Genomic DNA, 25,361 nt, shown 5'->3' with positions numbered 1-25,361 from the left:
AAAAATAGCACTCTTACTAAATTATTAAAATCTGTGTGGCAAAAGCATAGTTGGAACTGGTTGTGGTACCCACATAATTGTTTCAAATATGAAGCAAGATTCTACCAATAGGAACAGAAACTGTGTCTGTCACCATTTGCAAACAGCTTTGTATTCACAGAGTAACTCAACTACAAAATCATTTCAATGATGATGCTAAATTTAAAAGAAAAAATTTCAAAACTTTCTCTCTTTGCTTCCCATCATCAGTGCATTTTAGAAATGTTTCAATGTTGAGGAAAAAAAAAAAAAAAAACTATTTCATTTAAGCAAACCAGTCAGTCCTAAGGGAAATCAACCCTGAACATTCATTGGAAGGACTGATGCTGAAGTTGAAGCTCTAATACTTTGACCACCTGATGTGAAGAACTGACTCATTGGAAAAGACCCTGTTGCTGGGAAAGATTGAAGCCAGGAGGAGAAGGGGATGACAGAGGATGAGATGGCTGGATGGCATCACCGACTCAATGGACATGAGTTTGAGCAAGCTCCAGGAGTTGGTGATGGGCAGGGCGGCCTGGCGTGCTGCAGTCCATGGGGTCGCAAAGAGTCGGACACGACTGAGTGAACAACAATGTCAGTGAGCGTTTTTTTTTTTTTTTTTTTTTTTGCGGGGAGGGGGTTTGCTTTAAGTTTAAAAAATGAATCCTCCAAATTTAGGGCATATTTTTCCCAAATACATTGGAAATTTTTAATTAATCATGGATGCCAAAAGATCTTTCAAACTTAAGGATCTCAGCAAAATGCAATTATTGAAAATAAAGTCTGTAATCAGGAAGGTATTGAAATTTGTCCCCACAAAAGTAAGCAAGGAAATAAATGAGTTCAAACCATGTACAGGATTTAATTTTAAAATTCTAAAATTGTGATTGGGAATTTTTAAACTTGCAGAAAGAATCTTCAGATGGAGCCCCTCTATTTTTTAATTTGATAAATTAACAGTCCTTACAGTTTCACAGCATCTTTGATTAGTGAAACTCAAGAGAGTCATATAATAAACTCTCTTCACAGAAATTCTTTAGTCTTTATTTTCCATTGGAGTAGAGTTTATTTACAATGTTGTTTTAGTTTCAGGTGTACAGCAAAATGATTCAGTTACACATAAACACACGTGTTCTTTTTCAGATTCTTTTCCCACGTAAGTTATTGCAGAATATTGAGTGAGTTCTCTGACCGGTGTGAGTAATCAATACCTCATTGCAGTTTGGGTTTGCATCTTTATGGTGGTGAGTCATGTTGAGCATCGTTTCACGTGCCTTTTGGTCATCTATATGTTTTCTTCAGAGAAATACTCAGATCTTCTGCCCACTTTTTGATTGCGTTGTTTGCTTTTTTTTAACACTGAGCTTCATGAACTGTTTTTATATATTGGGGATTAATCCCTTGTTGGTCACATCATTTGCAATTTTTTCTCCCGTTCTGTGGATTGTCTTTTCATTTTGTTTATGGTTTCCTTTGCTCTGCAAAAGCTTTTAATTAGGTCCCACTTGTTTATTTTTATTTTCATTACTCTAGGAGGTGGGTCCAAAAAGATACTGCTGCAATTTATGTCTAAGAGTGTTCTGCCTGTTTTCCTCTTAGAGTTTTACAGTATCTGGTCTTACAGTTAGGTCTTTAATCGATTTTTGAGTTTATTTTGTATATGGTGTTAGAGAATGTTCTAATTCAATTCTTTTACATGTAGCTGTCTGGTTTTCCCAGCACCACTTATTGAAGAGAATGTCTCCGTAGTATACTCTTTCCTCCTTTGTTGTAAATGGATTGATCATGGTTGTGTGGGTTTCCTTCTGGACTTCCGGTTCTGTTCCGCGTTTCTGTGCCAGTACCACACTGCTGTGATTACTATAGCTTCACAGTACAGTCTGAAGTCAGGGGGCCTGATTCCTCCAGCTCCATTTTTTTTCTCAAGATTGCTTTGCCTACTTGGGGTCTTTTATGTTCCCATACAAATTTTAAGATCTTTTGGTCTAGATGTGCAAAAAAAAAAAAGCCATTCATGATCTGATAAGGATTGCACTGAGTCTGTGGATTCCCTGGGACAGAATAGTCATTTTGGCAGTATTGATTCTTCCAATCCAAGAACATGGTAAGTCTTTCCATCCATCTCTTCACATCCTCTTTGATTTCTTTCATCAGTGTCTTATAGTTTTCTGGGTACAGATCTTTTGCCTCGGTAGGTAGATTTATTCCTAGATCTTTTATTCTTTTTGATGCAATGGTCAGTGGGATTGTTTTCCTTAAATTCTCTTTCTGATCTTTTGTGGTTAGTGTATAGAGATACAGTATCTTTCTGTGTATTAATTTTGCGTCCTGCAACTTTACTGAATTCCTTGATGAGCTCTGGTAGTTTTCTGTTAGCATCTTTTTCTATGCATAGTATCATGTCGTCTGCAAAGAATGACAGTTTAACTTCTTTTCCGATTTAATCTCCTTTTCTTCCTTTTTCTTCTTGGATTGTCATGACTAGATGGACTGTCATTCCGAAACTATGATGCATAGAAGAGGCGAGAATGGACATCCTTGTCTTGTTCCTAATCTTAGGGGAAATGCTTTCCACTTTTCACCATTGAATAAAAGAAGGTATTCTGAATGGAATAAAAAAAAAGAGTCTCTGTAAATTTTCAGACTGAAATATTTACACATTTTACCACAAAAATAATAAAATTGATAATAACCTCCATTTATCAGAATTATTCTGAGTCTACTGGATACCTCAGCACCTGTAGAGAGGAATGTTTTTGCAACTTAAAATGTTATGATTGACTGGGAAAAATCAATGGAAGGTGTCAACAATTTCAAATGCATTAGTCATAAAAACCACCTTGGAGGAAGATTGCAGGCAATTTTATGAAAAACAAAATAGAACAGTATTGAAAACCTTCCTTTTTCAGAAAAATACCAATGAGATGGTACTTAAAGTAGAGATGGCTAAACAATTGAGGAAGTATGTGAACAGCTGCCAAGAATAATTTTCTTCCTATGTTATTATCTAGTGTTAATTAATATAAAGATTTTTTAATTCTTTTACCTGTAATGCATGTAGATTTTGGTTAGTTTTTAAATATTTTTTAAAGAATTACTTTATAGCTGCACCAATACATGAAACCAGTTTGTCAGTCAGTAAATAAATAATTTTAAAATTATTTCTATTTTAGCATCACTTTCCAGTTTCAAAATTTTTCCAGTCTGGACAGAAAAAGTTATATGGTTACCTCATCTTATAACCTTTCTTGTCCCAGAGTAGATCTAAGGCAACATAAAAAGACATGGACATCCCACCTTTTAACCTTACAATTATTAGTAAATCACTGCTGCTGCTGCTGCTGCTGCTGCTGCTAAGTCGCTTCAGTCGTGTCCGACTCTTTGCGACGCCACAGACGGCAGCCCACCAGGCTCCCTTGTCCCTGGGATTCTCCAGGCAAGAACACTGGAGTGGGTTGCCATTTCCTTCTCCAGTGCATGAAAGTGAAAAGTGAAAGTGAAGTCGCCCAGTCGTGTCCAACTGTATCGACCCCATGGACTACAGCCTACCAGGCTCCTCCGTCCACGGGATTTTCCAAGCAAAAGTACTGGAGTGGGGTGCCATGGCCTCACTAAAGATTTTCGGAGTTCTTTTCAGGGTCTGTCCTGCTTTTAGTTGAGGTAGCCAGTTTCAAGTTTGAATAATTTTACCTTGATTAGCTTTTATGGTAAATAAGTTTAGGGTGAAAACTAAATAGGTTTTATGTGATTTCGTATTTAATCATTTATCTGACTACTCCTTACCACCAGGAAACAAATTTTGAATACGGCTTAGAGAACATCCATGTTCAGGTGCCATTTAGATAGCTTACTGTATGCCTTTTTAATTTGAAAGTCAATCAATCCAGATGTTATCGGACCCCTCCCCAGTCTGGGAGGGGAGAGCAGTATGACTTTCCAGAATATGATGAGGGGGGACACAAGTATACAACAAAGTCCTTTATCAAAACAGTTGGGTGGAATTGTGTGATTTTGTTCAGAAACAAGTCCAGTTTGTCCTCAGGAACCTCAAAGTCTGAGAGTGGGAAACGGACTTTTGTCTGTCTGCGTCCTCTGGCATGAGTTGTGTGTTAAGGACAGCGGGAGCTTCTGAGACTTAGCAGAGGCATTTTACGGGAATAAACTGTTCGGCATGCAGTTAGGGAGTAAGTGAGCTGATCTCTTGGGAAACCAGTGAGAACTTGCCCCAGAGATCAGAGCCTTTCCTCTTCCCTTGAGCTACAGAGAAGAGGGTTCAGGAATCAGCTGAGAGAAATGAATGAATTAAAGAGACAATTTAGATACAAATGAACTTACACTTACAAAACAGTAAGAGACTCATAGACTTAAAAAATGAACTTATGGTTGCCTGGGGGAAGGGATGGTTAGGGAGTTTGGGATGGTCATGTAGACACTGCTAGATTTAAAATGGATAGCCAACAAGGGCCAGTTGTATAGCACATGGAACTCTGCTCAATGTCATGTGGCAGCCTAGATGGGAGAGGGGGGTGGGGGAGAATGGATGTATTTCTGTGTACGGCTGAATCCCTTCGCCATAAACTGTTCAGCTAAAACTATCACAAGACTGTTAATCTGCTATAGCCCACTACTCAAAAAGAGTCGGACGTGACTGAGCAACTGAACAGCAACAACCCCAATACAAAATAACCCCCCAAAAAATGAAGAGGCGACTCATGCTTCTACCCTTGGAAGGATGGCAACCCTGCTTGGGCACTTTAAAGAATTTCAGGAACTTTCCCAAAGACAGCTTGTTTCAAGCCAAGTTGTAGCCTGGATTTAGCCCTGAGTTAAGGATGGGAGTCCACATCATTCTTCTGGAGGAAAATGTAAAACTAATAATAATAGATAGCAATATTAAATAATAATAAATATCCCATTGAGCATCGTGGGCCCAGGGGGTTCCATCCCACGCTGGGAGACTGCCTGGGGGAGGAGGCTCCTGCCCTACCCTTGTCTCATCTGGGAGAGGTCTTGGCGGGGTCATGGAGCTGGAGTGAGTTACCCACCACCTTCCACCGGTCATTGAACTCAGCTCTCAGGGGCTGGGGGCTGTCAACACCCCGGAACTCCTAGCTTTGTTGGATGAGGGTTGATCGGGCTCCCGGGTACATTGGAAGCTAGGGGTCCCCACCCACAAGGGCCAGCCACTGGCATCCGTGGGGTGTCTGGACCATGGCGCAGTCTCCTGAGGGGTGGGTGTGCCTGTCGTTCCCATCACTTCGTCTTTGTAGAGCGCTGCTGTGAACGTTCTCAGCCAAATCCTTGCGAGTGTCTGAGCGGGTTCTCTCCAGGCTCTGCACCTGAAGTCGGAATTGCTGTTTGGCAGAGCGCGGGTGTCATTAACGGCTCCGGGTCTTGCCAGGTGGCTTTCCAAGATTGTTGTGCCTTGCTGTCACTGTGTTGGCAGTATACGAATATTCCTACTGACTCACATTCTCACCAGTGTTTGCTGGAGTCAGCTTTTCCGAGTTCTGCCACCTGGGTAAGCGTGACTTTCAGCGCATGTCCGTGATTACTAACGCGGTCGATCATGTTTGCATACGCCTTTTGTCTAGTGATGTCTTTTTAAAAATAGTCTGATATTGAGTGCTTAATTCCTTAAGTCATGTGTCCATGTGTGTGGTCTAGGAAGGTGTGTGTTGGGTAGGGGGAGTCTTTGTTCACTCTGAGGAATTTTGTCAAGGAAAATTCTTCAAGCTCCCTAGGAGGGTATTCATGATGACAGTTATTAAGTAGTGCTTTTTTATGGGGATCCTCATAATGATTTGAGCCTAAAGTTATAAATAATAATATCCCGATTACCACCATCACAATTCCTTCACATTTACTGAAATTTCACTGTTACTATTAACCTATATTTGTATTCATTAAACCACACAGTTACCTATGGGATCTGAACAGTACCAATTCTACATGGTTGCATCAGATTCTGAATAGTTACCTTGTACTTTGATCACAGTCCAGGATTATCTCATCATATGTAGCTAGCATTTTGTTCTAATCCATCTCTTTCATATCAGCACATCAGGCACAACATCACCATCTGTCATAAATAAACCCCGTCTTAGTTTCTTCATTAGATTCAAAACCTAGAGAAGAGAAGCAGCTGAGGAAATCCCAGTAAGGATGTTCTTTGTCATCTCAGCCCAAATGAACTTCAGATCAAGGGCATGAATGGCACAGCAGGGTTTAAACCAGAGTTTAAATGAATAGGTAACCATTGGTGAAAGGGACCCTGGGCAGCGAAACTTATATCAGCAAGCCCAGGTTGCCCAAACCTCCACATAACAGGTTTGGCTCTTGACTGGCTCCTGGGAGCTGTTCTGAGCCTTTAGCGTGTCCTGGGTGATACAAGCACCTCTGTTTATCTGGGGCCTTAAAATGTGCTGGAGAGTCTATGCCAGTGATGGGATGTAGGGTGGGGCCTCGGACCACACAGTGTCAGCTTGACCACTGGAAGGACTAGAGACCAGGTTCCCGACTCAGGTGGCCAGCCACACCGCTGCAACTGACCACCAATAAGAACATTAGGACAGGGCTTTCCTGGTCGTTCAGCCACCTGCCAATGCAGGAGATGCTGGTTTAATCCCCGGGAAGATCTTCTGGAGAAGGGAATGGGAACCCATCTAGTATTCTTGCCTGGGAAATCCCAGGGACAGAGGATCCTGGTGGGCTATAGTCCATGGGGCTGCAAAGAGTTGGACACGACTTAGGGCCTGAACAACAACAGCTGAGAACTTAGGGCACCAAGGCATGGGTGAGCATCCTGGTTGGCAGTGCTCCTTATATGTCCTCACGTGTCCTTGCTGCCTGCATGGCCCCACTAGGATGGAGCTCTACCCCACACGCCTCTTCCCTTTACTGATTCCAACCTGTACTTTTTTTTTTTTTTGCTGGAATAAACCATAACTGTGCGCATAACATCGTCCCTGGTTCGTGAGCCCTTCTCATGAGTCATTGGACCCCAGGGTGGTCTGGGAGAACCTGCATGGGGCCACAGCACCCTGTGATGCACACGTACAAAATGTGAATACAAGACCCAGAGGCGCTGAGGTCCTCTTGCTCCTCCATGGTCTTTGTTACCACTGTCTTAGTCGGCTCCAGCCGCCATTAACAAAAATGCCATAGACGGGGTGGTTTAAACGAGACAGTGGTTTCTCACTGTTCTGGAGGCTGGAGGTTGAAGATTGGGGTGCCAGTGTGGTCAGGCTCTTGGGGAGAGCTGACGGCTGCCTTCTAAGTGCGTCTTCTCATGGCAGAGAGAGAGACGTTAAGGAAACAGACCATCTCCGGTTCTTCTTACAAAGGCACTAATCACGTTCACAAGGGCTCCATCCCCTGACCTAATCACCTCCTCAAGACAGCGTCCCCATATTCCATCACATTTGGGATTTCAACATATGAACTAGGGGGAACACAGATATTCAGCCCATGGCAACCGCTAATCACGGATGTCCCTCATGTGTGTGTGCTAAGTCACTTCAGTCGTGTCCAACTCTGTGACCCTGTGGACCGTAGCCTGCCAGGTTCCTCTGTCCCTGGGATTCCCCAAGGAAGAATACTGGGGTGGATTGCTGTGCTCTCCTCCAAGGGATCTTCCCGACCCAGGGATCAAACCCAAGTCTCTTATGTCTCCTGTGTTGGCAGGCAGGTTCTTTACCACTGGCGTCACCTGAGAAGCCTGGATGTCCTTCCCCTGCCCGCAAATGCCAGGGTCTAAACCCCATGGGAGCCAAAGTTTCCTCAGTTGCAATAAAGAAGTCCTGGAGATAACATTTACTATAAATAGACCTGCCTTTTGCTTCTGTCAGCTAAATTCGTGACTCTTCATTAATTTCAAAGAGTTGTTTTAGAATTGGCCCAGCCTCACAGATAAGCATCCTTTAGAGACATGTATTGTCAATTCTTTCTCTTACTTAACCTATTTAAATCCTCTAATTAACAACATCTTTTCAGGCAATAGATTTGTATCCTTTGACCCTCACCTAAGAGGCCGTAACTTCAAAAATTTCAACAGCAAATGAGCATAAATTACATCAACTATTCATCCTCTTTTCTTCAGCTCTGGTTAGAAAGTTCATTTGAATTAGAAGAAAATTGCATGGAAAGTGGAATGTGTATTTAAGCGAGAGAAACAGGTCACAACTAGATACGGAGTATAATCCTAATTTTGTTTAAAAAAAAAAAAACCACCTACCACATGTAGATGGGAATAAGCGTGGAAGGAAAAACCTCTAGATGATAATCGTGGACGTGTGGCCTTTGGGAGCCTGAGACAGGGGCAAGTGCAGCAGAGGAACTGAATCTTAAATTGTATTTAAGTCCAGTTAATCTCGACATGAATAACCACCTGTGACCACTGGCTTCCCTGTTGGATAGCACATGGGGTCAGCTTTGCCCGTGCGTCTGGCAGTTGGCACTGGTGGCTGGACCGCCTGGGCGACCTTGCCATGGGGACTGTGCCTGGGCTAGTTGGGCCTCCTCCTGGCCTGGCAGCAGGGTTCCAGGAGTGAGTGCCCACAGAGGACCAGCAGGAAGCTGTGTCACCTTTCAGGACCTAGGCTCAGGGGTCAAACAGTGTCCCTTAGGGGCTTCCCTGGTGGCTCAGACTGTAAAGAGTCCACCTGCAGCGCAGGAGACCTGGGTTCTATCCCTGGGTCTGCAAGATCCCCTGGAGAAGGGAATGGCTGCCCACTCCTGTATCCTTGGCTGGAGAATCCCATGGACAGAGGAGCCTGGCGGGCTACAGTCCATGGGGTCAGAGAGTCAGACACGACTGAGTGACCAGTACTTTCACTTTTGAGTCTCACTTATGCCCTAGTCACAAGCAGACCCAGATTCCAGGGGAGGGCACATAGATCCTGTGCCTTGATGAAGAGCCTCAGTGTCAAACTGTAAGAAGAGGGCATGGAATGAGAGATGGTTTTGGGCAAGAGGGAGGTTAATTTCAAAATGGATTATCCGTGACTGCCCCACAAACCACCCCAAAACGTAGTACCATAACAGTTATTTATTTTGCTCACAATCCACAGGGTTCAGACAGCTCATCTCTCCTCCAAAGAGCTTTAGCTAGGGGAGTTCATTGGGGACCACAGGATCCACTTTCAAGATGGCACATTCATGGGGCTGGTGGTTGGCAGGGAGCCCAGCCGGGGCCGTGGTTGGGTGGGGGTGGGTGCTGGGTCCTGGTTCCTCTCCATATGCTCGCTCCCACCCTTGGCGGCTGGATTCCAAAGTTGAGGCCTCAGGATAGGATGGCTTCTCATGAGGCAGCCTTGGGAGTCATGGAGCATCCCCTCCATTGCCCTCCGCTGGTGGGGGCTGCACCAGGCTGGACCAGGCTCTAGAGGAGGGGCCCTTCCACTTGGTCAGGAGCGTGGTGAAGGGCGCCCGTCGGGTGGGAAGCCCCATGGCAGGCTTCTTGGCAAAATGGGGAGGTGAGAGTCTGAGGCGCCGGCTCATCCTGTGCCTGGACGGTTTCTTGAGGATGCGGCGGGCGCCGTTTATGGTCGCTCCCTTTCCCAGCAAGCGCTGCCCTCTGCAGTCGGTGGACCCTATGCCCACTTCCCTCCACATCCTTCGAGGTGCAGTGCCCGTCTCCCTTTGCATCACCTGCTCGTGACCTAAAGCCTGTGTTGTCTGACTGTTTCCTTTACCCCAAGGAGTATAAATACTTCTCTCTCCCGAAGAGAAGAACGTGGCCCAGAGACAGGAAAGAGGCACGCTGGCCAACATTTTTCACATACAGGTCCAAGATAAAAAGAGAGCGGCGGTTTGTACCGAGAAGGAAAAAAAAAAAAAAAACTAAGATTTTTTTCCATATGAGCTATTTCCAAATCACCGCCCGTTTCCCTCTCTGGTCAGAAACACGTCGGAGCTTCCCTGGTGGTCCAGTGGTTGAGAATCTGTGTGGCAGTGCAGGGGAGGTGGGTTCTATCCCTGATGGGGGAACTAAAATCTCATGCTATGGGGCAGTTGAGTCTTCATGCCGCAGTGACTGAGCCCGAAGGCCGTAACTAGAGTCCACGCACCTCGATGAAAGATCCCGTGTGCTGAGACCAAGACCCGATGCAGCCCAATAAGTAAATAACAGGCATTTTTTAGAAAGAGAAACCTGTGGGAGCTTTTAAGGAGCACCGCTTGCTTTGACATCCTGGCAGCTTCTGGAACATTGCAGGAGCCCGTGCTCACGCGTTTATCTCTGCCTGGAATTGGAGTGTCTGCCCTTTTCTCCCACGCTTTGCCTGCTCTCTCCCTGCGTGCCGGGCTGAGATGGGCGCCCCTCTGTGTGTGACTTGTCACGGGGCAGGGACTGTTGCTGTTGTCATTGTTCGTCGGGGACAGAGATGTGTGAGAATGATTCAGGGCTGCCATATATTAATTTAGTCCCTGAAGTAGCTCTGCAGAAGACTGGGTTTGCAGTTTGATAAAATGAATTCTCTGGCACATATATCTTTTAGAAGTTGACGTTTTCTGTAATAAGCTCAAGGGACATTTCCAGCAAAGCCTTCCAGAAGATTCCAGGCTGCAGGATTTGGGGGCACTCCGCTCCTCATGTCTCCCCGGTTCCTCACTGTGGAGGAACTCAGACTGGGGGTGACGAGGGGCTGCTTGTCTAAGGTGTGGTCCAGGGGTCGCAGGAATTCCTGGGTTGGGGGCTCTCCAAGCCTCAAAGACACCTGACTCTGTTACCTAGAAACCTCCGCATAACTGCTTTCCCTGCCCTTGCTCCTTGGTCACTGTAACACTTGAGAGCCCAGCTCTGCCCACAAGTGGGTGGAAACTCAATAGATGGTTGAGACCAAGTTGGGATGCAGTGTAGCCGCATCCCACGCACACTCCGCTTGGTACCATGTGTGTCGTCAGCTGTGAGTGGCTGTGATCCTCACGTTTATAGACGCTTACTTTTCAGCCTGTGCACTCTAACCACTCTGTGTATGCCTAACACTGTGTGTCAACTATGTGTATATTAGTACGCAGATGCATTGTAGAATAGCTAATGCAATTAACATACTTACAATTACAAAGTGTTACAAATAATATCTGTGTGCAAGTATTGATTATGCAAATTGCAATTGTATAAGATACATTGATTTAGATACTTATTTTAAGGAATGGCCTGGCATAACTGTGGAGATGGGCAAGTTAAAGCCTGTAGGAGAGTCCAGCAGGCCAGAAGCTCAGGCAGGAGTTGATGCTACAGTTTTGAGGCAGAAGTTCTTCTTCTCCAAGAAATCCCAAGTTTGTGCTCTTAGGCCTCCAGCTGATAGAGAGGATCATGGCCTTTACAGAAGTCAGCTGACCGTGCGATGTCCCCACTTCCTCCCAGAGCTCTGGAGCCACAGCTGGATCTGTGTCTGCGTAGATGCCTGGGTCTTGCAGGCCTGCAGGTGAACACATCAAACTCGCCATCACGTAGACGGGACATTTCCAAGCACAACGTTGACCGAACCGCGCATGACGACTTTAAAATCAAACTCTGAGAAAAGGGAAGTATCCTGCACCCCTGGTAGTAAAGTAAGTTGGTGTGGCCACTGTGGGAACCAGTGTGGGTGCTTATCAAAAAACAAAAGACAGAACTACCATATGGTCCATCAGTCCCACTCCCGGGCGTGCATCCAGACCAAACTCTAATCCAAAAAGACACACAGCCCTACGTTCCCAGCAGCAGATTCACAACAGACAAAACAGGGAAGCAACCTATGTGCCCGTCAACAGAGGAGTGGACACAGAAGATGCAGCCCACGTGCACAGTGGAGCGCCACTCAGGCGTGAGAAAGAACAGGATAGTGCCATCTCCAGCAACAGGGACCAACCAGAGACGATCACACTCAGTGAAGTGAGTCAGAAAGAGAAGGGCAGACACCGTAGGGTACCACTCTCATGTGGACTCGTATTAATAACCCAAAAGAGCCCATCTATGGAATGGAAGCAGAATCACGGACAGAGAACAGCCTGGCGCACGGGCAGAGGCATGGGCTGGGAGTTTGTGGGTAACAGATGCAGGCTGTTAGATGCAGGGCGGTGAAAGAACAAGGCCCTGCTGTACCGCACAGGACCCTGTATTCAGTACCCCGTGGTAGACCACAGTGGGAAAGAATATGAAAAAGAACGTGGGCAAGTGTATATATGTAAAACTGAATCGCCTTGCTGAACAGCAGAAATTAACACAACACTGTACTTCAGTTTAAAAAATCAAACTCCGCTCTATACACAGCTAATTAATACATGGTATACCTAAGTGTAATAATAACGGTCAGAGGTTTATGATGTCAGTATTGTTTGGGGGGGTGGGCATTATTTCAGCCGAGTGAATAAATCAGCAAGTGGTTAAGAGCATAGAGGTAAAATGTCGTGTACTTTTTGTGGGTTTAAGGAGCAATATCTATCCACAATATCTATACCTCACTTCAGATCAGATCAGATCAGTCACTCAGTCGTGTCCGACTCTTTGTGACCCCATGAATCGCAGCACGCCAGGCCTCCCTGTCCATCACCAACTCCCGGAGTTCACTCAGACTCACATCCATCGAGTCAGTGATGCCATCCAGCCATCTCATCCTCTGTTGTCCCCTTCTCCTCCTGCCCCCAATCCCTCCCAGCAGCAGAGTCTTTTCCAATGAGTCAACTCTTAGCATGAGGTGGCCAAAGTACTGGAGTTTCAGCTTTAGCATCATTCCTTCCAAAAAAATCCCAGGGCTGATCTCCTTCAGAATGGACTGGTTGGATCTCCTTGCAGTCCAAGGGACTCTCAAGAGTCTTCTCTAACACCACAGTTCAAAAGCATCAATTCTTTGGCACTCAGCCTTCTTCACAGTCCAACTCTCACATTTATACATGACCACAGGAAAAACCATAGCCTTGACTAGATGAACCTTTGTTGGCAAAGTAATGTCTCTGCTTTTGAATATGCTATCTAGGTTGGTCATAACTTTCCTTCCAAGGAGTAAGCGTCTTTTTTTTTTTTTTTAAACTTTACAATATTGTATTAGTTTTGCCAAATATCAAAATGAATCCGCCACAGGTATACCTGTGTTCCCCAACCTGAACCCTCCTCCCTCCTCCCTCCTTATACCCTCCCTCTGGGTTGTCCCAGTGCACCAGCCCCAAGCATCCAGTATCGTGCATTGAACCTGGACTGGCAACTCGTTTCATACATGATATTAAACATGTTTCAATGCCATTCTCCCAAATCTCCCCACCCTCTCCCTCTCCCACAGAGTCCATAAGACTGATCTCTACATCAGTGTCTCTTTTGCTGTCTTGTACACAGGGTTATTGTTACCATCTTTCTAAATTCCATATATATGCGTTAGTATACTGTATTGGTGTTTTTCTTTCTGGTTTACTTCACTCTGTATAATAGGTTCCAGTTTCACCCACCTCATTAGAACTGATTCAAATATATTCTTTTTAATGGCTGAGTAATACTCCATTGTGTATATGGACCACAGCTTTCTTATCCATTCATCTGCTGATGGGCATCCAGGTTGCTTCCATGTCCTGGCTATTATAAACAGTGCTGCAATGAACATTGGGGTACACGTGTCTCTTTCCCTTCTGGTTTCCTCAGTGTGTATGCCCAGTAGTGGGATTGCTGGATCGTAAGGCAGTTCTATTTCCAGTTTTTTAAGGAATCTCCACACTGTTCTCCATAGTGGCTGTGCTAGTTTGCATAAGGAGTAAGCGTCTTTTAATTTCATGGCCTCACTTAGCAATCTTCATTTACTTCTGAAAAGCCCTGCCCCTGAGTGAAAAGCTATCAGGTGAACTAACGTTTCCACTATTCACAGTAAAAATTGTGATATGTTCCATCCTGGACCCAAATATCCAAACAGTTTTCACAGATAAAATACAAATTGAACAAGGAAAACCCAGTTATAAAGAGTAACAGTCTTAGAGTAAATAGATACATTTTGTCCACAAAATAAAGTGTGTAATAAAGTTTTAGTGTATTTGCTCTTTTGTCTTCTTTCAGCACTTCCTTCACTGATTTTTCAACCTTCTGGGGCGCCTGGTGACTCAAAGTGAACTTAAAAATAAAGTAATGATGCATAAAATCACCTTGAGGGCAAAATAAAGGCAGAACATGAGAAGTGTTCAAAGCTGAAATGTGGAAATACAGCTTCCACACAACACACCAAAGGCTTGTTGAAAACAAGACCTTTCATCCCACTCAGCTGGTGAATACAGGAAAGCAAAGTATGTTGGTATGCAATTAAAATTTATTATAGTTTATACAGTCGTTCTCCAGTGAGGAACTGTAAAGTAAGTGCTCTGTCCTTGCTTGAAACTGATGTCAAAATATGGCATCTTTGTAGCATATTTATTTAGAGTGCTTTTGATGAGAAAGTCGTGACGCTTGTGTGCACACATCTGTACACACAAGGAGTCATATTTTTAAAAAGTGCTGTAACTTTTACTTAGAAAATGAACTTATGATAGCCGAGAGGAAGGGATAGTTGGGGGTTTGGGAAGGCTCAGTACACGGTGCTGTATTTAAAATAGATAACCAGCAAGGACCTCCTGTGCAGCACAGGGAAGTCTGCTTAACGTTACGAATCAGCCTGGACGGGAGGGGGTTTGGGAGAGAATGGATGCATGTATGGCTGAGTCCCTTTGCTGTTCATCTGAAATGAACACAACATTGTTAATTGGCTATACTCCAGTAGAAAATAGAAAGTTTAAAGCTTGAAAGAAATAAGTGAAAGGTTTGTGTTTTAAGTGCTGTAACTTTTAAGAGCCATTATGGTTGAAATTCACACGCAGAGGCATCGTGTAATGTCCATGTGTGTGTAGCTTGCCAGTTCGAAGAATATTTCTCAAAAGATAACAGGGAGCTGGTATCAGAGGCTGCTTCTAGGGAGGAGGACTGGGAGACATTGACAGGAGGGAAGTTTCATTTTAACTTAAAAACCTTTTTTGAAATGAACGGAGAAAAATATATAAGGATACCAGCAGGAGTCCCTGACTGGGTCCCAATGGCCTCAAACGGAAGCGCACGATGGAAAGATTTCATGAAGAATAATTTCCCTGCAATGCCATCCTGTGGAGAGAGAGCGATCACACCGCATTATGAGATTCAGTTTCATGAAGACTTCCTTTCCCAGCATGTTGATGTGGACTCACAGCATTGCCCTGTGCTGTGAGCCCTTGGAGCAGACTTTTTGTCATTCCGTGCTCTGCCCTCCTCCCAGAGGGCAGAACCCACCTCCCACCACAGCGGCTGAAAGTGAAAAACACGTGCATTCCAGCCTCCCTTGCAGCTAGGCTGGCCCAACTCCGGTCTAGGGGGTCATCAGAGGACATCTGCTGAAAGAAAGTCCCCAGTCAAGCAGGGCATGAGAGAATTAAGTCCTCTCTCTCCTTTTGGACATGAGTGGGTAAAGGTGTGATGTCTGGAGCTGTGGTAGCCATGTGGTGACCAGGAGGAAAATCACCTAAGGAAGAAAGCTGAGGACTCCTGATCAGAAAGAGAGAAAGGACCCAAGTTTTGATGTCTTCATGGCTCCACTGAAATACCCAGTCCTGGAATGACTGACTGCTGGACGTCTCGCAGTGAGAGGGACTACGTGCCTGTGCCATTGACTCTGATTGTCCTGCTCTGAACAGAGCCTGTGAGCTCAGTTGCATTTGATCTTGAGACCCCATGGACTGTAGCGCTCCTCTGTCCATGGAATTTTCCAAGCAAGAATACTGGGGTGAGTTGCCATTTCCTACTCCAGGGGATCTTCCCAACCCAGAGATTGAACCTGAGTCTTCTGTATTCTGCATTGGCAGACAGGTTCTTTACTACTGTGCCACCTGGGAAGCCCCTGATTGTCCTAAACATCCTATTTATTTAATCAAGTTTTCAGTTACTTGTAAAGTATCCTAACTGATATTGTGTATCATAAACTTTTAAATAATTGTTCTACATATACCATGCCAATGAACGTGAATTTCACTGTGATATATTTCCTTTGTAGAATCAATCAGCAAGAAATAAAAGTGTAAGTAGTGAATGTTTTATTAGAGGACCAAAGACTACCTGAGTGCTGAAGAACAGATGCTTTCAAATTGTGGTCCTGGAGAAGACTCTTGAGAGTCCCTTGGACAGAAAGGAGATCAAACCAGTCAATCCTAAAGGAAATCAACCCTGAATATTCACTGGAAGGACTGATGCTGAAGCTGAAGCTCCAATACTTTGGCCACCTGATGTGAATAGCCAGCCCATTGGAAAAGACCCTGATGCTGGGAAAGATTGAGGGCAGGAGGAGAAAGGGATGACAGAGGAGGAGATGGTTGGATGGCATCATCAGTTCAATGGACATGAGTTTGAGCAAACCTCAGGAGACAGTGAAGGACAGGGAGCCTGGCGTGCTGTGGTACATGGAGTCCCAGGGTGTTGGACTCAACTTAGCGACTGAACAACAACAAAGCCCAGCCAGTGTTCATGTCCAGGTATCTACATAATGCTAATCATGAACAAATATCTTTTGGGAAAACGTCTCTTTGACATTCATCACTTCTAAAATTTCTTAAAAGTAACGTGTATGTTATCACCAAATCACACGCCTTCCAGGTAGCTGTCACTAAGTAGACCATGCCTTGAAAAGCAGCTCCTGTAAGTCCATTAAAGTCTGTGTACATCCAGCCCACTGGGCTTGCCCTGCCTTCATCCGCTCCCTCCAGTGGGTGGAGAGACTAGCAGTCTTGAAATTGGGACACTTGGGTTTGAATCCAAGTTCTGGTGTCCCAGTCCTCGCTAGGTGAACTTGATCAAGTTAGTAAACTCCTTTGTGCCTCTCTCTATTTGGTCCTAGGCATAGAAAAGATAAGAATCAGCCATGTACATGACTCATTAACATCCTGGGAGCTGTCTGGAAAACCCAGTGTGTTGTGATGTGGTGTGCTCATTATGGTATCATTTAGAACACCTTAGCTGCAAGTAGCAGAAAACTCAACTCATGGAAGCTTTACTCACTTAGCAAAGAGATAGGTGGTGGCTGCCCTTAGCGTTAAAGAGTTGTTGAGAATCCAAGAGCACTCCATTCTTTGCTTCTTTCACCTTCACGATGTGAGCTTTTTGATCTCATGCTGCTTGTTTCATGGTCCCAAGATGGCTGCTGCAGCTCCAGGCATCACGGCTTTATTCAAAAGCAGGGAGCAAAGGGTGCAGTAGCAAAAGGTTGTTTTCTGAAGCAATTCTCTTTTATGATCACCAACAGAAAAGCCTTTGTTGAAGTTTTTCAGCATGTTCCCTTGGGACTATGATATATGACAATCCCTTTGTGGCAAAAAAAGAAAAGTGGGAAAGCAAACGTATGGTCATTTTCCATTTTCCAAAGTGGAAAGGAAAAAGGAAGGGAGCTGGAGATGGTTGTTTTCTGATAGCATCTGTTTTTTTAATGACTGTCTTATTCATTTATTTACTGGGGCTGCACTGGCTCCTCGTTGCTGTGCACAGGCTCTTTCTATTTGGGATGAGGAAGGGCTGCTTTCTAGCTGTGGTTCGCAGGCTAGTTTCTGTAGTTGCTGAGGCTCCTCTGGTGGGAGCACAGGGTCCAGGGCACCTGGGCTCCGTAGCCGTGGCACACGGGCTCAGTGGCCCCTCGGCACGTGGGATCTTCCCGGACCAGGGATGGAACCCATGTCCTCTGAATTGGCAGGCAGCTTCTCAACCATTTGACCACCAGGGAAGTCCTGAACATCTATTTAAATTAGGGTTCATCCCAAAGATCACAGCAACTCCCAAACACTGGTGAAGTAGGTTGGTGTCATAGCCCCAGCCACAGAAAGTCAGGGTTGGTAAACAAACTCCTATTGAGCATCTGTTAACCATCAATCAATGTACAAGACGGGAGATTTCAGTCTTCAAGAAACGGAGACGAGACACCTATTGCTGTTAAGTAAAAGGATCATTTTGAACCACAGTACCCACCTGGAGGGTCTCCCGGGTGGTGTGAGGGGTGGAGAAGCCCCCTGCCAGTGCAAGAGACGTCAGAGACTCGGGTTTGATCCCTCGGTCAGGAAGATCCCCTGGAGGAGGGCGTGGCAACCCCTCCAGCATTCTTGCCTGGAGAATCTCTGTGGACATAGGAGCCTCGTGGGCTACAGTCCATAGGGTTGCAAAGAGTCAGACAGGACTGAATGGACAGCACACACGAACACATGCACGCATGCACACACACACACACACACCTTGAAGAAAACAAAAGCGTGTAAAGAGTGATGCCAGAAAGGTGAATCATTCTGGCCAAAATATAAAATAACATTGGTGAGAAATGGTACTGAGCACCAAACGCTTTTCTCAAAAATCTAGTCGCCTTCTAATTGAAAGCAACAACGTGGCTTTGCTCCGCTCCCCGAGACGGTGCTCACCCACTCCTCTGAAGGTTCCTTTCATTTAAACAAAGTTTTCTAGGCCTTTTATACTCTTGAAACCCAGCACAGCTCGATTTAGGAATGAGTTTTACGATCATTATTCATTTAAGAACATGTGTTTCCTCTCCACAGGGAGGCCCCGCTTCCCGTGCAGGTTTCTTTTAGACGATTTTCTTTGAATTTTGCTTATTGATCCTACGAAGAATTCTGGGACTTCTCTGGGGACTTGGCTTGTATTCAGCGTTGTAAGAAGAGGAGCCAGGAATGTAAATACCATTGTGAGAAGAAAAAGAACTCACGAGAAGAAGCGCAGTCCTCTGCAGGAGCATCCATCTGCCTTGATGCTGTCCCTGGAACGAGGTGCGTTCACTCGCTCGATAATGTGACCCTGGCCGACTGTCAGGGAGCCCACAGCCGAGTGAGTGATGGAGTCTTGGAGCGGCGAGTGACCCCGTGAGTCGTCTCACGCAGCCCTCTTCGTGCGGTGGACACGCTCAGATGTGCAGATCCAGTTTCCTGGGACCAGGTCCCGTGGAGGGGAGGTCCCTGTGGATGAGGAGCCGACACGGCGACCCAGGTGCCTTGTGCGCTTTCGTGTAAAACCATCACCCATTGGTCCCGATGCTGCTTCTAGAAGCGCTGCCCTCCCCTCCTCCTGACATCTCTCCGGCAGACGGCAGTCAGAGCTTACAGACCTTTCCGTCTCAGCTGCTCGTTGTCTCTTTCAGCAAGAATTCAACGCTGTTGAATCCCACACCCCAGTGTTCGGCCTTCATCCTCTTCATTTCAGTGTCCGACTCTTGCGACCTCGTGGACTGCAGCACGCCAGGCCTCTCTGTCCTTCACCATCTCCTGGAGCCTGCTCAAACTCATGTCCATTGAGTCGGTGATGCCATCCAAGCATCTCGTCCTCTGTCGCCCCCTTCTCCTGCCCTCAGTCTTTCCAGCATCAGGGTCTTTACCAGTGTTCCAGTAGCAACACTTGGTACAGCCGATCACCCCCTTCTCATCCAGCCACTTCCTTCATTTGGATTCAGGACGCCAAACCCTCTGGGCTTCCCTCCCACATCTCTGGCTGAAATCCCCTGCTCCCCCATCCCTTTGCTGCTGCTTCCTCTTCCCTCCCTCCAGTCTCCGGGGCTCTGTCCCCTAGTGAGCACCCCTTCCAGGCAGAAGCCCGTGGCCCCAAATGTATACAGATCCCCAGCCCCGTCCTTTCCCAGCCCTTGGACTCAGAACCCTGCTTCCTCCCCCACCTGCTGCCTAGCAGGCTTCCCCACCTTGGGCTGAAAAACGGGACTGGCCCGTCCCACACCCAGCTCTCGCTGGGCTCCTGTCTTGGTTACTACAGCGCCATCCTCCCATCGCTCAGACGCCAGAGTGAGGGCTCATCAGTCAGTCCTGTCCCTCTGCCCTCAAGGTCGTCTCCTGTTGAGATACCTTCACACTGCTCAGCTGCGCCCTCCTGTAATCTCCCAGGAAGAGTCTCCACCCACACGGACGCTGCCTCCCCAAACTCCCGCAGCTCTTACAGCTTTCTGCTGATGCGTGTCCCATGCTGCCTGGCACAGTGCCTGTCTGAGGCCCTGCCTTGCTTCCCCTTGCTTGCTTGCTAAGTCGCTTCAGTCGTGTCTAACTCTGTGCGACCCCACAGACGGCAGCCCACCAGGCTCCCCCATCCCTGGGATTCTCCAGGCAAGAACACTGGAGTGGGTTGCCATTGCCTCCCCGAGGAGCGCACAAAGCCCTTGAAAACAGGTTACCCTGCACACGTGTTCAGCCTGCACAGTGCGCTCAGCCGTGTCCGACTCCATGGCCCCGTGGACTGCAGCCCGCCAGGCGCCTCTGCCCTTGGGGGATTCTCCAAGCAAGAACCCTGGAGTGGGTTGCCATGCCCTCCTCAAAGGGGGTCTTCCCAACCCGAGGATAGAACCCATGTTGCAAGTGGATTCTTCACCGTCTGAGCCACCAGGCATGTTCATAATCAGGCCCTGTAATTATTTCCTGAAGACCAATTTCTTTTTTCTCCTTTCAGTACTTTTAAATTTATTTTTAATTGGAAGTATTAGGCTGATTGACAATGTTGCCTTAGTTTCGGGTGTCCGGCAGAGCGCTTCAGTTATGGGTGTGTGTGGGGGGCTGTGTGTGTGTGTGTGGTGGTTTTGTCACTAAGTCGTGTCTGACCCTTGCAACCCCATGGACTGCAGCCTGCCAGGTTCCTCTGTCCATGGGATATATAATGTGTGTGTGTGTAGTTGTTGTTATTTAGTCAATAAGTCATGTCCAACTCTTTGTGACCGCATGGACTGTAACCCACCAGGTTTCTCTGTCCACAGGATTTCCCAGGCAAGAATATTAGAGGGGTTGCCATTTCCTTCTCCAGAGGATCTTCCCAACCTAGGGATTGAACTTGTGTCTCCCTTAATTGGCAGGTGGATTCTTTACCATCGAAGCACCAGGAAAACACATACATACACATACACATAAAAATTTGAAAAGTAATATATATTGATACCTGTATATAACTGAACAGATATACAGATGACTGAATATAGATTCCTTTTCAAATTCTTTTCCTTTATAGGGTTTTACAAAATAATGGGTATAGTGTCCCATACTATACACAATTGAAAAAGATACATGCATCCCAGTGTTTACAATTGACAAGGTGTGCGAGCAACCCAAATGTCCATCAACAGATGGATGGATGCAGAAGGGTGTGGTACAGGTACACAATGGAGTGTTTCTCAGACACATTCTGAGAAATATACTCGCCTGTAGCAACATGGATGGGCCTAGAGATGACCACACCAAATGAACTAGATCCAAGAAAGGCAAATATCACATAATATTTCTTATATGGAGAGCTTAAAAAAAAAAGAATGACCAAATGAACTCATTTACAAAACAGAACTCGGTCTCAAATACCGAAGCCGAGGAGAGACCCGGGAAGGGTACCGGCAACGCTGCCTGAGCGCTGGCGGAGGAGGGCTGGACTCATGAAGACCCCCTTCCCGGAGACCATCAGGTCCTTGAAGAGAGAACGTGATGCCCCAGTCAGCTGTAGAGTTCACAAGCCCCATCCTCTAAATTGTTCCCTGTGATCATTTCTCATCTGGGACAGAGTTTTGTTTTGTTTTGTTTTGTTCTTCTCCAGCAAGATAAACATCCCTTCTCCCAACAGAACAAACATCAGCAGTGCTTGATCAAAACGGGACCTTTCTCACAAAGCCAGCTGGAGATGAGCCCGCCGAGGAGCTCCGGACGGCTCCATCCGTCTCCGGTTTTAAAAACCCGAAAACTCCCGTGCGCCACTTTTGTACTTCTTGTTTTCAGTGGATTTATCCATTTTCAAAAAATCAAGGGCCAGTTTCCGTCTCTCCGATCTCTTGGTTGGTTCTTGAACGCAGTAAACCATGTGAACCACAAGCACACGTGGGAGACCAAGGTCGTTATTCTGCGTCCTCTCTCGATTATGGCTCCCCCGTGGCTCGGACGGCAAAGAATCTGCCTGCAGTGCAGGAGGCCCGGGTTCCGTCCCTGGGTTGGGAAGATTCCCTGGCAGTGGCTACCCACCCTAGTCTTCTTGCCTGGAGGATTCCACGGACAGAGGAGCCTGGCGGGCTACAATCCACGGGGTCACAAAGAGTCGGACACGACTGAGCAACACACACAACTTTCTCTGGATAAACTCACTCTTTCCAAAGTTGAATCAAAAGTTGAATTGATACAACAGGCACTTTAAAAAAAAAAAACAACAGCACTGAAACATAGACATGGAATCAGTGGGCTTTCTCAGACGGAGAAAGCTGAACAGGTTACGACCTGGTTCTCAAGCAGACTGTCCAGAAAACGTTCTAATTGGGGAAAACAGCCGCGAGGGTCTGATACTCCCAGCACAAAGGCGCCCTGACCGCTGAACTCCTGTTTTTCATTCCTGTTTCTGTGACTCATAAGGGATTAAACAGGAGCTAAGAGCTCAGGAGTTAAAAAGGTGAGTGTTCTTCGGGGCTGGTTCAAGCGTCACCCTTTGAAAGATTCCAATTTGTGAAGTGAGGTTTGTCGTCGGGGTGAGGTGCTGAGGTCTGAATGGCTCAGTTACACTGCACAGAACGACCATAACGCACCTTTCCCAGTGCTTCTCCACATGCACCCCACACCTCTGACCACCCTGCTTCTTTAGTCCTCATCCCATAACTACTCCACCGCCCGGGCCTCAGGGAGCCGGCCTAGGACCTGGTCACCCCTTCACTTGGCTCCCTTGTGCATAATCCCACTCTTTGCTGCAAACCTCACTGTCTCAGCATTTTGACCTGCTGAGCACTGGGGCAAAACCAACTGGGTGTGGTAACAAAGTCCCAGGTCCCAGAAATTCAGCACAGCCCTGCCTTACCAGGCGCTGAACAAGTCGGTGTACACGGAAGCCAGTGATGCTTGCTCGTTTACTTACTTGTTGGCTCTGCCAGGCCTTAGTCCCTGGAGGAGGAAATGGCAGCCCGCTCCAGTACTCTTGCCTGGAGAGCCCCATGCACAGAGGAGTCTGGCGGGCTGTAGGCCTCGAGGTCGCAGAGCCGGACGCGACTGAGCATGCGTGCATGTCTTAGCTGTGGCACGCAGCATCTAGTTCCCTGACTGGGGATTGGACCCCAGCCCCTGCTTTGGGAACTGAGAGTCTTAGCCCCTGGGCCAGCAGGGAAGTCCCAGGGTGCTTCTTTATCGACAGTTTGTTGAGTGCTCTTTGTGTTCTTTGATTTGTCCGAGACAGCCAGGCTTCCATGCCACTGTCCTGGGACAACTCCGTAGTTTATTCTTGAAGATAAAGCCCATCCAGAGCCTTTCTTTCCCTCTGAGTTGCAAGTCGTGTGGGAAAAAGGACAGTGATTCTTCTGTAGTAGAAATTCCACCATCTTGAACTATGTAACCACGAGCGTTTTATAACCATGTTTGGCTGATCAGAAATCTTTTGTGATGCTAAAAAGACTTCCTTATCTGTACCAAAACCCCAGAGAGCATATACCTTAAGAAAATAACCCTTCTTAGGACATAAATGTCCAGAGTGGCACGGCCACTATTTCTTTAAAATGAACCCCACATCCTCAAGATTGCTGAAAGGCAAAGGCCGTGAACCTATTTTTGGAAAGCCTGGGATCATAGAATTTCAGACTTCCAGCAGAAGCCCACGAGTTACCCAACACCGCTGTTTTAGGAAAAGGAGGAGAAACGTCCCAGCCCTGCCTTAGCGCAAGGTGCCACCGTTGAGAGCATCACAGAAACGCACCCTGGGGATACCCACCTTTGACGGTCCTTTAGGGTCAGCATTTGCTGCAAATCAAGAAAAACCCACAAATAGAAAGTTGTGGCAAAAAAATACCAGAAACGACCACTGTCTCCACCTCATAACCTCTAAATCTAGTGACCCTGGAAGGGAACTTCTAGATCAAGTTCCAGTAGCTGCACCAGGTAACTGCTAAACGATGCAGCAAAAGTAAGCTATTAGGACAAGTTAGAAAGGCGGGCCTGATGCAATGGAATGTTTCATTGTGATTTATTTAGGGGGAAATATGACTGTATTAACAAGATACACATTTAGTGAGCAACCATTGAAAAATAGACACCCTACTGAACTCGATTTATTGAACACATAAAATTTTGGAATTCACATTTAAATTTATATTTAAATCCATACATATATTTTTGTAAAATTTATCTTTTATTCCCTGATGTGATTCTTACCCTTTCGGGTCAATGATAATTACACACTCACAAGATGACTTCTCCATTAACATTGGTTATAGCTTTGAGTGGCATGAAGGAAATTTGTCAGCAGAAATCCAGCTTAAGTGTCAGCAAGATGCTGGCCAGGAGCTTCAAATGGCAGGGCCTCTGAGTTTGGTAAAAAGTAGTTTAGGCTTTGCCAGCCACGTGATCTCTGTCCAAATATCCGTCTTTGCTGTGTAGTCTGAAATCAGCCAGAGATGACATGTAAGCCAGCAATACATGTACAGATGTCGAAATTTGAATTTCACATGCCACAGAAAATTTCTTTATAATTTTATTTGTTTTTTCTGACTGTCCTGAGTCTTCATTGCTGCTTGGCCTATTCTCTAGCTGCGCCAAGCGGGAGCTGCTCTCTAGTCGTGAAGTGCAGGCTTCTCACTGCATCAGCTTCTCCTGTCGTGGAGCACGGGTTCCAGGGCAGGCCAGCGTCAGCAGTTGTGGTGATGGGCTTCGTTACTCCGCGGCACGTGGGATCTTCCCAGATAAGGGATCCAGCCCGTGTCTCCTGCCTTGGCAGGTGGCTTCTTATCCAGTGCACCACGAAATATTATTCTTCTGTTTGCTTTATTTTGGGTTTTTTTTGGGGGGGGCGGGGGGCAGGGTTCCAACCACTTAAAAATGTAAAAATCATTTTTAGCTCACAGGCTGTATGGGTAGAGATCAGGTTTAGCCAACAGGCCCTGTTAAAGCATTTCAAAGCCACAGCAACCCAAGAAGGGGAGTAACTGAAATGATACCTTTATGGATGAAGAGCCTGGGAGTGTTCAGTGACTGCCTCGAGTCAGACAGCCAGGGATGGCAGAGCGGTGAGTGGGAGACACGTGTCTGCCTCTGCGACCGCCTCTGACGCTGCATCGGGTCCTCTCGCGACCGTGTGTGTGGTGCGTTTGTCCACCGTTTCACCGCCGGGGCACATGGGTCATTGCTGAGCGCGCGCTCAGTCGCTGCAGTCGTGTCTGCCCCTGTGACCCCATGGACTGTAGCCCACCAGGCTCCTCTGTCCATGCGATTCTCCAGGCAGGAACACTGGAGTGGGTTGCCATTTCCTCCTCCAGGGGATCTTCCCAACCCAGGGATCGAACCCTCATCTCCTGCATTGACAGGCGGGTTCTTTACGCCTACTGAGCCACAAGGGAAGCCTCAACATAATGTCATTA

The sequence above is a fragment of the Bos mutus genome, chromosome 25, assembly GCF_027580195.1.
Source record: "Bos mutus isolate GX-2022 chromosome 25, NWIPB_WYAK_1.1, whole genome shotgun sequence".
In the NCBI taxonomy this organism is placed as follows: Eukaryota; Metazoa; Chordata; class Mammalia; order Artiodactyla; family Bovidae; genus Bos; species Bos mutus.
This window is presented reverse-complemented; position numbering follows the sequence as displayed.